This window comes from Periplaneta americana, chromosome 15 (assembly GCF_040183065.1).
Source record: "Periplaneta americana isolate PAMFEO1 chromosome 15, P.americana_PAMFEO1_priV1, whole genome shotgun sequence".
In the NCBI taxonomy this organism is placed as follows: domain Eukaryota; kingdom Metazoa; phylum Arthropoda; class Insecta; order Blattodea; family Blattidae; genus Periplaneta; species Periplaneta americana.
The window spans coordinates 70,157,925-70,173,367 of NC_091131.1; the positions used below are offsets into that span (position 1 = coordinate 70,157,925).

Sequence of the window (15,443 nt, forward strand, 5' to 3'; positions counted from 1 at the left end):
TGTCTCAGAGTTTATTACAGGGAAGGTCTCTTAAATCAATAGATAATTTCTTTCTAGACATTATTATCTACAAGAGAGAGAAAATCCAGAAACGGATAGCTGCCTTGTAACAAGGGGTACCATTTGGTTACAGCCACATAATTCATTCATTGTTTATATACAAAAAACAATATTCCTATATACATAGTTAAGTTTTATTTATTTTTTCTTTGCTTTTTAGCAGCCGTACCTTTAACTGAATTACATATTTATTAATTTAAAAAACTGTATAAAAGGTGATTTAAAATGAACAAAGCAATTTAAAATTTGTATAGATAGATCCTGGAGAATTGATGTATTGATATGAAATCTTGGACAAAATTTTGAAATAGTTTCACATGCTCCAAACAATAATCCAATCACATCCCAGCGATTTTCAGTTATGTTGTATTTTTCTTTGAAGCAGTCACCATTGGTAGTGTAGTTGGTATAGCGCTGGCCTTCTATGCCCGAGGTTGTGGGTTCGATCCCGGTCCAGGTCGATGGAACTTAAGTGTGCTTAAATGCGACAGGCTCATGTCAGTAGATTTGTTGGCATGTAAAGGAACTCCTGCGAGACAAAATTTCGGCACACCGGCGATGCTGATATAACCTCTGCAGTTGCGAGTAACGCCAAAATATTTAATGTGCTGTTAAATAAACCATAATTTAATTTTTTCTTTATCTGAAGCAAGGTTCATAATGCCTCTCTTTTCACGATCTACTACTTTGCTCTATGCGTCACTTTTTTTTAAAACATACTGTTGGGTTGATAACAAAGCCAATGTTCATCTTTCTGTCGATTGCAGTGATATCAGCTCGTTTGTTGGAATCTTCGGTTGATATACACGGTACTTCGTCATAGATTTCAAATTTTTAAGGCATTTATCAATGCTGCTTCTTATCATGTGGTGTCTATTATTTCTTAATAGCTCCCCTTTTGGATAGAAACCAGAACATGAGGGAGTTTTTTTATTCTCGTTGCAGTGACGGTGACAGGGATCTTAGCTCCTACCTGTTTGAAATTTCTTGTTCGTTTCAGTAATGTGTTAAACTGCCGTTGATTTCCTGTTCGAAATTTCTTATTGATTTCAATAATGGGTCAACAGTGGAGTCTAACCAATTATAAATGTTGATATGGTGAAGTGAAGCTTCCCACGAAGTTCTCATTATTCCCAAACCACAAACTTTTCTAGAGCAGTGTAGCATGCTTTCTGGACTGTTTGATGGTAAGCCAATTATTTCTTTAATAGCACTTTTAATGAGCTTATCAACATCTTCTAAGAAACACCGCCTAAGTCTGGATAGAGGGGCATATTGAAGTGGATATTTTAGACTGTACCAGATGTACTGATTTAACATAGGCCTATTAATTTTCTTATCCCGCTTAAGAAATATCGAGTGTACAAGTTTTGATATGCTATTATTTAATTTACTTATAATTGATTTTTCATTTAAAATCACTTCATCATTAAAAGTAACACCAAAATATTTAATGTGTTCTTTTTCATCCATGATTGCTATATTAAGACCAGACAAAGTTCTAACAGTATCTGCTTTCAGTGTGGCAGCAATATACTGTGACTGTGAGGGCGCAAGAAGGCTTGATTTTGTACTTTAAATATATGTGACTTTCTGTATAACCAAATTTTTTAAAGTTTGACATACTTTGAATATAAGATTTAAGTACTGTACTTTAGAATGAGTAGCAGGCGAGCAGACCTACTAAAATTTTTCAATAGCCTCATATTTTGTAAGTTAGTATCCTTTATTCCATAGTACATATATTATATTTGTGTTTGTAAATGTAAGAAAATATTTGTAACAAATGAAATTAATAATTTAAATTAAATTTAGCTATACATTATGTTCTCTGAAGGTAACTAACATTACAAGTACAGTACATTATCTCAAGCCCCCCCTCCCCCAAACAAAATCCTGAGTGCGCCCCTGTTATAGAAACAAAAGAGAAACATAGTGTCCTGGAAGTTTATAGCCAATTTGCATTGTCCGTTTTGAATAACATGCACTCCCACTGTAATTATGTAATTAAGTATTTCATTGTGCAAGTGTGAGATAATTCACCTTGTGCCCTAAGTAGTGCAATGTAAGAGATATGCTTATTTCGAAGCTGACTATTCAAGAACAGATTTCGTATGACAAAGGGTTCGTGTTTTATACAACAGTGTCATTGGTTTTTTTCTGTCTTTGCTGATGTTTCACATGTGAAGAATGTTATACATTTTGGTATTTTCAATCGTCCTGCATTGAATCAGTTTGGTTCATTGTTAGAAGTGGTAACTTACAAATACAATTTTTAGGATTTTGCTTCTGGAAGGTGTTCAGTGACAGTAATGTCACAGAGTAAATCCTTGAGATAAATGAAACAAAATTTTCCTTTGCATTTTGCGTAATTTATTATTTAATGGAAAATCGACTTTGTTTGTAGAAAAAATTGCAACATCACACTATTCAGTAGCACTTGTATCCCTGCTCTGCTGTGCAAAATGTTCTATGACATACATTCTGCAAAACTCAGGCCTGAAGATAAAACACGCATCTCTGGGAACAGCATTGATAGACATCAGTTGCTTAAAGTGATTTATTATTAATTAAAACATTAGAGTACTCTTAAATCAGTCGCAAACGTGATAGAAACATTATGCAAAATATTTATTTAATCATAATCATTTATTGCATCCACTGATCATATACATGATATGGGACATGTCACATTTTCAAACTAATAATTAATTACATCTTTAATATACATAAAAGTAAGAACTATAATTAAAAGCAACACGAATACAAATATACAAAACTTGGGACTTGATTGTAGAAAAGTACTGGTCGGTCGATTTTGGCTGTAAGTTCCATTTGCAGTATTTGAACTGACAACTTGAATGTAAAGACATTTATAAAACATGTTTTTCTATAATGCTTTCCATGCAACTTAGTTCATATGTCTCATCTTCGTCACTACAATTCTTTTTTGTCTTGTCTCATGTAATATTTAATTTGCCATAACAGCAACTGAGTCTTAACATTACAACTAAGCATCATTGCTTAAGCATGAATGACTCGTGAGCTAAAAAACCGTGCTCTCCATGAACTAAGCCTCATGAAAAGAGATATAAGTTAAGAAATGAACATGTGAAATAAGTAGAGAACTTCCCCATTCATACTATGCTAAGGATTCGATCATTACAAGGAATCTCAATGATAGAGTTGCCAGATTTGCAAAGTGAAAAAGGGGGACGCATACGAAGTCAGAATTTGGCCAGTCTCCTGAAATATCTAAGAAAAGAAGTGAGCAATTTTATTTTACTCATCACTAGATAGATAGTCCCAGTGATACTTATTCTCTGTTTGAGCTGCTTCCATCAACTCCTTGTCATCTTTCACTGTATCCAGACTTACAAATAGAAAAGGGGAAGAAGTAAACTCATTGTTGTCGGGTAGAAGTAATTAAACAATAAGAATAGAACTTATTTTTTTGTATAGCATGTCTCCTGATGGTTTATACATTACTAATATGTATCATTGTCCCGAGCTGGTTAGAGTCCTCATGGGGGAAGAAATTTTCTCATGAAATTTCGGCCAGTGTATGGGACTGGTGCCCACCCAGTATCGTGATGCACTTGGGGAGCTACGATAGGTAGCGAAATCCGGTTGCAAATGCCAGTTATAATGGCTGGGGAGGATCATTGTGCTAATCACACGATACCTCCATTCTGGTTGGATGATCGTCCACCTCTGCTTCGGCATGTGGGTGTGAGGCCAGCAGCCAGCTGGTCGGTCTAGGCCCTTCGCAGGCTGTAGAGCCACGGATTATTAATATGTATCATTATAAGTATTTTATTCACAACTGTTATCTGAAACTGATCTTTCTTTCACCGTCCTTAGCAACCTAAACAATGGCTTTATTCACATAAGTGAATTAAAATTTTTTTAAATCACTCTCCATGACAACATGTTACAAAGGAAGCCTACAATTTAAAATTAAATATCAGTAATGAATAAAATAATATCTAGCACACGAGAGTAAACAGATTTTATGTGCTCATGGAAATTATCACCCTCGGTTTTAATTTTAATCCCTTATACTATAAATTACTATTATATTAACCTATAATCTCCATAGGTACTGTGGCCCTCATCCCGCAAACATGTCAGGGCCTTTGCCTCTCGTTAATATTTTAATGAATATTGAAATTCTATAATTATTTAAATGCAGTACTAAGACCTTTTTTCCTCTCCCTAAAAATATATTAAAGCAACTAAAAACTGGGTTGGACTCTCCCCCCCCCCAACTGACTCCCCTCCTCCCCATGGGTGGCCCTGATGATAATTTGATAAGCCTTTCGATTTATTGGGGGTCAGGTGAGAGATGTAAGACGAAGTTTCTTTTGCCATAAAAAAATCGCGCTGCGTTTAGGGCTTCTTACAATGAACAATACAAGGTAATCTCTGGCGAATCCTCGGCCTCATCTCGCCAAATATCATCTCGCTATCACCAATCTCATCGACGCTAAATAACCTAGTAGTTGATACAGCGTCGTTAAATAACCAACTAAAATAAAATAAAACAATGAACAATAAATTAGATACCGTAAAATGGGGTGAATAGGGACGAATAATTACATTTATTTTTTATTTTTTGTGATAGAGTGAACAAATAAATACTCATATTTACTCTATGAACACAGACACAAAGATATAAAAAAATAGCAAAAATTCGTCCCTATTCACCCAATTTACGGTATATTTAAAGGAGATTCTGTTAAACTTACTAATGTTATTTCTTAAATGAGAGCGCATGCAGCAATTGAAAGCTACCCATCGCCAGTGGATATCTTGTGTGTTATTTCCTTCAACAGTAGCATATAGCGAGCAGCTGATTGTTTTAGATGGCCGTGAATAAACTGAAAATTGTTTTGATCGGTGATGGTGAATCTTTCAAGCTGAAGATGGCAAGTACGATTAGCTTTATTGAAGATTGTCGCAAATGCGAGGGCTTATGCACATGGAGGTTCAACCACAATTTTGAGAATCAAGTAGGCCTAAATATTAAATTGATATTTAATATATTATTTTATTAATTAATATATATGTGTAGTGAAGATGACGTTCAACTTGGCGCACTATGCAGACTAGACAAAATCTGCATGCATCTTAATTGTACGTGCGTTTTCAACTTGATTCTTTCAGTATTGTTCCCAGGGTTGCATGTGTACGCAAATAGAAAATTGAACCGTGTAGATGCAGCTTATTAATTTTAACATGAACAGTTGAAGTCCAAAGATTGCATTACAAACGCAATATAACCTTGTAAATTCACGCGTTTTTCACTGTGCGTAATGCAGTGCATTCGTATTACAGCAGTTAATATTATTTTATATAATTTGCTATTTATACATTAATCATTCTGTCGGTAAACATAAAGTTACAATGATCATTTGTAATCATGGAATAACTGCAATATATAAATATAATGTGAACGTCATGATTGCAACGTGTGTCCTACATCGTGATTAATTTTGTGATTGCCAGGCGATCCGTATACAAGACAGTGTGGAAGATGAAGAACTGAAGTTCATTTAGAGTAATAGCTGTTTCGATGAATAAAAAAAAGTAAGACTTCTTAGTACTGTTATTACCAACATCTAATTTTGATAATTGTAACACATTTGCTCGGGACATTATTTTCTGTTATCAATAAACGTTCCACCAGTCGTTAGTTATGTAAATGTATGGGAAAATTTGTACTTCAGCTATTAATTCCCACAAATCGACAATAGGTCACTGCACATTCATTAACATTAATCACAGATCAATTGAGATGGGGATGTTAATATTGTTTGCTTCTTCCATAAATACATCAATGTAAGTGGAAAGGATATAGGCCTACTGTAAATCTAACCTATCGAGCTTTCATTTTATTTAGCAATAGAATAAAGTTGATATTTACTGTTCAGGTTAGAATTATCATTTCACTAATATTGCATTCCTAAATTTAGCCCAGTCCATTGGCATACAGATACGGATATATTAAAATCTGAAAGTTGCAAAATTAAGATGTAGACCTAAGATTTCTAATTATCGCCCTGTGCCCGACTCGGATATCAGTCGAGTTCTTCTTTCATTTTCACTTTTTTATCAGGAAAATAAAAGCTTTGTAAGGAACAATTAAATTATAATTGATTGTAGCTTGTGCAAAATAACTGACTAGTAAGTTGCATCATAATTCGTTTAGTGGGAGTTCAGTTGTTCCATTCAGTGTAAATTCATCTTAGGCCCACACGCAGGTAAACCTGTATGTACAGCTGTCAAAAAAAAAAAAGTGGCCGCACTCGTGAACAGCGAATATTTTCAAAGTCCACTTCGGGTCGCGGCGATGTTACACGATGCATGTGCTTGTACAAGCAGTTCCCGAACTATGAAAGTGTTCCATATCTGCTCCTCGCAGACCAGCGGTAGAGTGCTTGTTTAATGATTCAAAGGTTCTGGGTTCGCGCCTTCTTCAAGTTTTCATTTTATTTTTTAATCGTTCTTTAGCGATGTAAATGATATTCAAATTATCATTTATATCCTGTTATCGTTATTTATGGATATCACGTTATTTATATTTTGTTATCGTTCTTTAGAGATATGAATAAAATTCAAGTCATCATTTGTATTCTGTTATCGTTTTATAACGATATGAATAATAATTATTATTATTGTATCTCCAATGGGGGTTAGCCCTATTTTACATATGTATGTTAGGGCTATAGTTTTATACACAAAAAAGATGGGCATAAAGAGAAATGGAAAAGAAAATTAAATTAGCTTACGCGATGTAAACAAAACATAAACAATCCGTAAATTAGGCATTCCGATTGCAAAACAAATATCAGTTATCAATTTGAAACATACAAAAACATTAACAACACACATACGTAACACTTCTATAACACAAATATGCAGCTTTCCGTACCATACATCATAAATTAATACACAATAATCACACAAACACAACCAAACTATAATTACGACATTGCGACATCAAGCATCCCATAACTGACTCACATACATAACAAATCAAGCATCCGTTACAACACATACACTTCAACATAGTAACCACACTTTTAAAAGTTACAAATTTGGCTCCAAGAAGAATAAATAGGACACTGTTACTAATTACTATTCTTCTACAATTTCTTAAATACATCTGTAATAAATCTGTGAAATTCCGATATGAATAATATTCACGTTTTTTATATTGTTATCGTTCTTTAGCGATATAAATAATATTCAAGTTATCATTTATATTGTTTTCCTTCATTAGCATTATAAAATAATATTCAAGTTATTTACATTGTTATTGTTCTTTCGCAATATAAATAATCTGTATTTTATGTAGGTAATTATTATAACACAAATAAACATCTTTCTTTGTAAAATAGGTTATTTTATTTAGATAATTAAATACGTATTATATAATATCTTATATTAATTAAACAAACCGATATTTATCATTTACATTGTGTTATCGTTCTTTAGTGATACTGTATAAATAATATTCAAGTTATTTATATTGTAATCGTTCTTTAGCGATATAAATAACATAAATTTAATATTAGGTTTGGAAAAATCCAGTTGCATAATACTGCTATTAGTTTTTCTTTTTGTATTATTACATTATACTATCTTGAACCACAACAAAATGAAAAGAAGTAACGAGGAATTGAACCTGAGACGTTGACATCTAAATTCCGACGTTCGTCCAATGAGCTACGAGGGCAAAAGTGTGGAAACATTTTCGGAAAAATTGGCCCAATCACACTCTAAGATTTTCTGATGATTCGTAGAAGCTAGTCCGGGATGCGGAGGGCAAAGGCTAATTGAGATTTCCCGATCTCTGATAGGGTCAAACATCCTGATAGAATTAATATTTAACCCTTGCCGTGACTTTCGGTGAAGTCCGGAGGGCCCAATTAGTCAAATCCACTCTCCTCATCTCCACGCTTGGGCCCCCTGGAATTTAATAAGATGCGAAAGAGATAGTGGTGTGCGGAAAGCAACGGGATGTTACCGCATTTAGGCCTATCCTTCCCAAGAAAAACTGCAAACATGAACAAAGGAAGCTTTAAATAGAAGAAGAAGGATCTTCTGCGGACCTCTGGAAAAAGAACTAAGGAAGAGACTAGTGAAGTGCTTTGTGTGGAGTGTGGCATTGTATGGGGGAAGGAACATGGCATTACGACGAAATGAAGAGAAACGAATTGAAGCATTTGAAATGTGGATGTGGAGAAGAACGGTGCGTGTGAAGTGGACAGATAGAATAAGAAATAAAATTGTGTTTGAAAAAGTGAGTGAAGAAAGAATGATGCTGAAACTGATTAGAAAGATAAAAAGTAACTGGTTGGGTCTCTGGTTGAAAAGAATAATAGACGACATTAGGATATGTGGATCATATGCGGAGACTAAGAGGAAGGCAGAAAATAGGAAAGATTGGAGATTACTGGGTTTGCAATGAAAGACCTGCCCATGGACAGAACACTTATGTATATGTGTTCAGAATGCCTGGAATATCATGTCTAAAAACAGTCGCTATTTGCAAAGACTAGTCAATTCCATACCCACTCGACTGCAAGATGATCGAGATAAGAGGAAGATAGACTAAATATTGAATTGTGGCTTTTTGTTTTGTTTTTTGAACGCTTAATTGTTTGAATGTTTTAAGCTGACGCCAGTAAATTTGTTTTGTTTATGCAACGAAAGATATTTTTATTGAGAATAAAATCTTTTTTCTTTCCATTTGCAGCCAAAAAATATCATAATGATGAAGTCATGGCATAATATATTAATGAACCTGATGTTAATTACTAAAATATTCGTAAAAGAGAAAGGAGCCATTATGTATAGTTTGTCTCTCTCAAAAACAGAACAAAAAAGAACATAAAAAGCACGTGGTTGTAGTCGAACGCAGGACCTCATGAATAAGAGGCCTAAACGCTACCATTATGCTATCGATAACACACACAGAATACTTCAATTATAACTGTAGATATCAGGCAACGTGGTCCAAAAACATGTAACATCGCCTGTCTCCGAATTGTAGCGAAGATACCCGAAGGGAACTTTGTTTCAGGAGAGCGGCCACTTTTTCTTTTGACAGCTGTACAATCCACAGGCAAATCTCCTCGTGTAAGCGCGAAAAGTATCAAGACTTTCGGTCTTGAGATAAGTCTCCAGTTTTCAGCGGCTGCTTGAATTTTTCCGGCTGTAGAGCTCTAAAAATTAAGCGGGAGAAAAAGTAAACCGAGAAGCATTTGATACTGCGAGCATGTGATCGATATTTTATCATTGTTTCGTTGTAGCGAAATGGCGGCAAGCTATGAAAGTACATATTTGAAAAAATATTGTCACCAAATTTATTCTATGAACGTAGAACCACGAAGGGATAATGTTTCTTGAGTGATCGCATTTCTCCACGGGGAATTATTAATTTCAACGACCTCTTACGAATTATTTGTGAATTATAAGTCTAGACGGTAAGTCTGAGCGTGTATGGAATAATCAAATTCAGACATAACTTCCGGAGGTTAGGTTGCAAGATAAGCCCTCAGTAAGTCTCTGCGTATGTGGGACTCTTTACACTAGAGGTAACAGACTAATGATATTGTGTACTTAAGTAATTATGGAAATGATATTTTTTTCGGAGAAGAGATCCAAACGCTAGTACCGTAGCCTCGAATGGGCTTATTGTGCCATACCACTATTCCTTTGCTGAGATTGTTACTTTGTTTTATATGCTATATTTTAAATCTAATTTAGGCTGTGTTATTTTATGTGGACGGCACTATAACAGATGACCTTTTCTCAGTGTGTTGAGGGTGTTATTTTAGCATTAGGACTGATATTGCGCCTGGTTATTATAGTATAGTAAAGGACATTTTTTCCCTTTGGTACGGAGGAAGGCGCCGAAGGCTAGCATCCTCTACTGGACTTATTGTGTCTTACCGCTCCTATAGCCTACTGGGAATGTTTTTTGAAGTCCGAACTGTCGCGCTTTTGTACAGGGACATCATTTTATTTTTACTAACATTTTTAATATTAACTTGGCTATACCTCTGGATCAACGCCGTTTGCTACCCCTTCCACGACTGGAGTTCGATGATACTGGCGTAATATACAAACAAATCACTTTACTAGATATAGGAGGGAAGAAAGGTAGTTCATCCATTTACGTAAACTAGGAAATATCACGATTTTGAGTTTGATAATTTTCACTAGGTTTTTGTTTAATCAAAGTACAGTACAGTATTACAGTATTAACAATGAGTGTTTTTACTCACAAACTGAGCTGCCCATGTGGATGTATTCATTATGCAGTGTATATTATACTGTCTACAGCACATTAGCGTACAATAAAGAGAATGAAGTTAAATTGAAAAATAATCATAATATGGATATTTAAATACATTTTTGTAAGTGGTGGCCGTTCATTTCGATACAGGCTTCAGTTCTAATGTGCATATTATCGCACTATAGATTATGGGTATTGTACCTAATCCCAATTACCAGTTTCGTCTTTCGTACTAGTAACTCATGTTGAAATAATTTTGTACCTACTTTATAAAAGAATACCTTACGTACTGTAAATTCAATCTTCACTTCTGCCCGATCCGAAAAGATAAAATTACTCAGACATACTGTACTATCTACTGTCCGTTCAAGTAGTTATGTCGTAGGGTCGTAGAAAGGGAGAAAATCACGTGACAGTTAATTATTAACGAGGCCCTTCTATTTAAGTTACTTTAAACAGTTGTATAATATTACGTAGACGTCAAATTCCTAACAGAAATTAATGTTCTCAGAAAAGAGCTAAGTCAGCCCAGCCACTAGCTGGCGAATAAAAGCTGGTGGGGGAAACCGGAATACGACGTAGGCAAACGGACGACAGTACCTGTGCGAAAATGATTTAATATTGAAAGCTCTTTCGTCACTGGAAAACGCGAACATATTTTTGGAACGTACTGTTTACTATGACCGTAAGGCTATTATGACTGTATATGCGGTCTTGGATCTACGTGGAGGACGGTTGAACTTCATTAGTAGAAGGGGTGGGAGTGAAGTACATTCAAAAACTCAGGTACAATAAAAATTGAAGTAAAAATAAAATGATGTCCCTGTATAAGTTATATCGTAATTAATTTGTGTGATGTTGCAAGTGTTATGGTTCCGGTGAAGTCCCACTAGAGTCTCTTTCCACCCCTTTCGCGTATTTCATCATAATTGTCCATTATCAGTAATTATGATATCAGCCGTGATGCAGTTAATGTAATAAATTATTAAATCTTTTAACGAAATACTCAGACTAAATTAATGATTTATCTGAACTTTATATAGGCTACCACAAAAGTGTACTGTACACATTTCTACAGCAACGTATGATAAGTAAATTGGCCTATAGAATGGTTATACACAGCCAGTTCTCAAGTCACAAATTTTCATAAATTCAGTTTAATTCATTTTCTGATTATTATCTGAAGTTGGATCTTCTCCGAGCAGTAATGGATCAAGTCTTAATTCCAAGCATTCACCGGTAGGTGACACCAGCCACTTTTGGCTATTTGTGTAGAAAATTATTTGCAATAAGGGTCCGAAGTTAAGTAATTTTCTTTGAACTTAAAGTTCATTTTTATGACTTGTCTCCCTTTATCCAAATATAATCGATTTATTTGTGCCTATTTGAAAATTATACACTACACTATACATTTTATTGCGAATTCACTTTAATACTCGTAATAATTAATAGTACAATAATTGTTACAATTAACGACAGTTCAATGTTAAGCTTATGTGCTTGGTATAAACCAGTGATCGGCAAAGATTACGTCATATAAAATGCAGTCTGCAATACACAGCAAAGGTGAAGGTAGAAGGGGGAGGTTACCCAAATTGCTTATCGTTGAATGAACAAGTGATAGCTAAGGGAAGGGAGATCATGCCTTACCCCTCCGCCCTGCTTGCGTTTTAAGGGGTTGACTTGGGAGTCAAGAAATGCCGAACACTGATGTAAACGTTTGTTTGCTAGAATTTCTTCTCAAACTTTTCACCATGTTGGAATAAAGTAATTGAATTTATTGGTAAAAAAAACTATCGCATATAGTATATAGCTTTGGGCACCATGGAACTATCAATGTAGTTCGTTTGTTATTGTTAGTGGTTGACGAAAAATATTAGCGTCGAATTATCTCCATAAATTGTATTTATTTAAATTTAAACTACGATCCACTATTATTTTATCAGTTAACTTGTCATCCTTAGTGATTTGACGGTTAAATGATTATGTTGGCCGTTGGGTCCAAGGTTCACGGACTTAAGCCTGACGATGGACGTTAAAATCCTTAAGCCATGCTTTCTACCGGAGGAAAGCTGTGCATCCCGTATGTTTACGTCACGTTAAAGAACCTTGTCTCTGATAGAGGGAGCCAAGCAAAATCTGTCAATCTGGCCTTTCCACGCCCACTCAAAACATTGAAGAAAAAATTATTTCGGAGTAGGGTGGAATTTTTTCTCATCTTAATGAAGATAGGCCTATTGTTTACTATGCAGAGTATCAGTTTCAGCTGATAGTGCCTATAATGTTAATAATATGTAATTAGGCTACAAGGGTGATCCCAGAAGTAATGCACACTGCGCATGCGCTCCCATATTCATGGATATGCGTGGTTGTTATTTATAGCGTTAATAGTGAGAATTATTCCGAACGAATCTGTGGAAGTTCAATTAAATTGCGTAAAAACTTTTTTCGTGTAAGTGATTGAAATGGACGACGAAAATCAGTCAGGCCACGTCACAGTCTGAGATCAAAGATTATTCGTTGAAATAGGAACTTTACGTGGATGTATGCCGCCGGAAATTTAGCCCTATGAATTGCTTCGAAAGAAGTGTGTGGTGACTCTACAGTAGACTATAAGCTAGTAGGCCTACCATTTCCCAACGATCTCGACGTGTCTGTGAAGGTCACATTGCTACAGAAGACAATCAACACACTAGAAGACTGAAATTTTCACTACAGAGATAACTGTTGCCAATGTTTTGGAAAAATACAGACGGATGACATGTGCAGACATAGCCCTAGGAAACTGCGCCTAAAAATTCGCCAGAACCGACTACAGCTATTGGAGTCTGGTGTGCTGCTTCTCTACTCACTCAGCCAGCCTTCTGTACGGACATAAATCCATCTGAATATGACTTCTCGAAAATGAGAAAACCACTTCGGGGCCAACTTTTTGCAATGTTAAATGACCTGAATACAGTTGTGAACCAACCCATCCGAGACCTAAACTTCAAAGGAGAATTAAGGTAAGCGTTCACTACATCGTATCGCATTCCTCGGACGAATCGCACGCGACGGATATTTTAAGTGGAGTGCGTTCACTGTAACGGCTCTACCTCATCGTCTCATCGGATTCCCTATCAGCTATGATATTGACATTCCTGAAAACAGAGGAGTTTTGAGGTTAGGTCTAATAATCATGAGTGTTAGCGAATAAAAATTTGTAATTGTTTCATGCTTTTTAATTGAAGAGAAAGAAATGAAAGAGATATTGGTTACATAATATATAGGCCTATCTAAGAAACGATTTGATTACTGTAATGAGGATGCCTCAAATTATATAATTCTTCGCAGTGTTCTACAAGCGAAATAAGTTTTCCGTCTGCCATTTTGGCGCGACGCTGAACATGGCACAACATAATAGTAACAATTGAGCAATTAAACTTGATTTATTAAAGAAGGCCATGATCGCACGCATCGGAAAAGTTGCTCATCTGAGAAACGTGGACGAATTTACCGATAGCCGATGCCTGCGATACGATGTAATGAACGCGGTTACATAACAATTACAGCGAAGATTGTCTTTTTCCGATCCGTGCGATTCGTCCGATGGGTGCGAAACGATGTAGTGAACGCCTACTTTTAAGCGTCATCCAAATGCAACCTCAGCAGTTGGGAAGCAGTCATAACTATGAGTACAGTCCTGCGTTTGGTTACCTAAAGTCTCCAAGCGACCTGGAGTATAAATCGAGGGAACCCGACCCTGCAATGTCGGGTTTATGTCATGGACAGGCAACAGGCAGTACTCTAGCCGTACCAAGCTGCTCATTATCACTCTTATTGCTCTTACCGACTTACTTCATGAACTTCGTTAACTATGAATTACCATTGAAGTATAATATATTGCAATGCAGACACGACGAAGTCCATTTTATGGGAATTTTAGGGTAACAGATTCCTTTGTGAGGTCCGAAAGCCGTCATTACGCCACTCCTACATCCTGTGTGAAGTGTCACAGCTGGGAACACCCGATTGCCGCGTGGCGCCACAGCCAGCTTCGAGGCGCCAGGACAAGACGACCAGTAGCCACCGGTCCGTGAGCATGCTGCGGGAGGGCGTTACTAGTATTTGGTGGTGGTAATGATGATGGTAATGATTAGGACCCGGAATTGATGCGGTAAAAACTACTAAAGACGAATGCAAATACGTCCTTAAATAGTGCAAAATATGCCAATAAATATGTACTAATAAATTAAGAGAAATTACGTTTTCTGTAATAGATAAACAAATCTGGATAGCTCTAAAAGTGAATATACGCTACATAGGATTATAAAGATTATTTTTACGTACCTTTCGTTACGTTCAGAAGAATTATTACCATAGAATTATTCGTGGGTTTGAGTTTCCTCCTTTCTTTTCTAATGCTGCAATGTCTCTGTTTATAATATCGCTTGTCACCTCGTATGTTTATATTACATAATTTACATATAATGTTCCCGTCATTCACTTCAAAACACTCACCAAATTCCGCTGCAATAATATGCACCTGAGAACCTTTAACCTTCGGCATTACTATTCATCAGGTACACTGTTTACTCATGCTAGAGTACTGACTGGTGAACAGATAGTCAACTAGAAACCATCGTAATGCACCCTATCGACCCCCAACATTACAAGCCTATTTATCAGCATTAGAATTTCACCGAAGCCTATTTTAACTAAGAAGATAGCTATGAGGGGAAGATGGAGAGTGTTGGTGGAATGAAAAAGGGAAACGGGTGTACCCCGAGAAAAATCCAAACGTTGCAAAGGATTTTTCTCGGGTTAGGAGTTGTAGGCTTATTTATGATGGACAAAGCGAACAGCACATAACTTCATCATGTCATGATACTCTTATGCAAAGACTGAATTGTTTATGTGATGAAAAATTTGAGACTTTGGTTTTTAATAACCATATTTTTATGGCGGTACGTATCGGTATGATTTACAAGTGACGATGAGGGGTGAAGCTAGTAATCTCACTCAAAGAAACAACTTGCTTCCTTCTACCAATCTTTGGACAAACAAATAATGTACCGGTACATTTACTAAC

At 35.9% G+C, this 15,443-nt stretch overlaps 1 protein-coding gene across 1 annotated transcript in view; it reads left to right on the forward strand.

Annotated features, from left to right (window-relative positions):
- The first annotated feature begins 2,821 nt into the window (after positions 1-2,821).
- The window catches only part of LOC138715114 (T-box transcription factor TBX6-like), a 74,070-nt gene continuing 61,448 nt past the window's right edge, over positions 2,822-15,443 (forward strand). The window contains exons 1-2 of the mRNA XM_069847641.1: positions 2,822-5,075; positions 5,572-5,652. The gene's annotated coding sequence lies outside the window, so the exon portion shown is untranslated. The remainder of the gene's footprint in view (positions 5,076-5,571; positions 5,653-15,443) is intronic.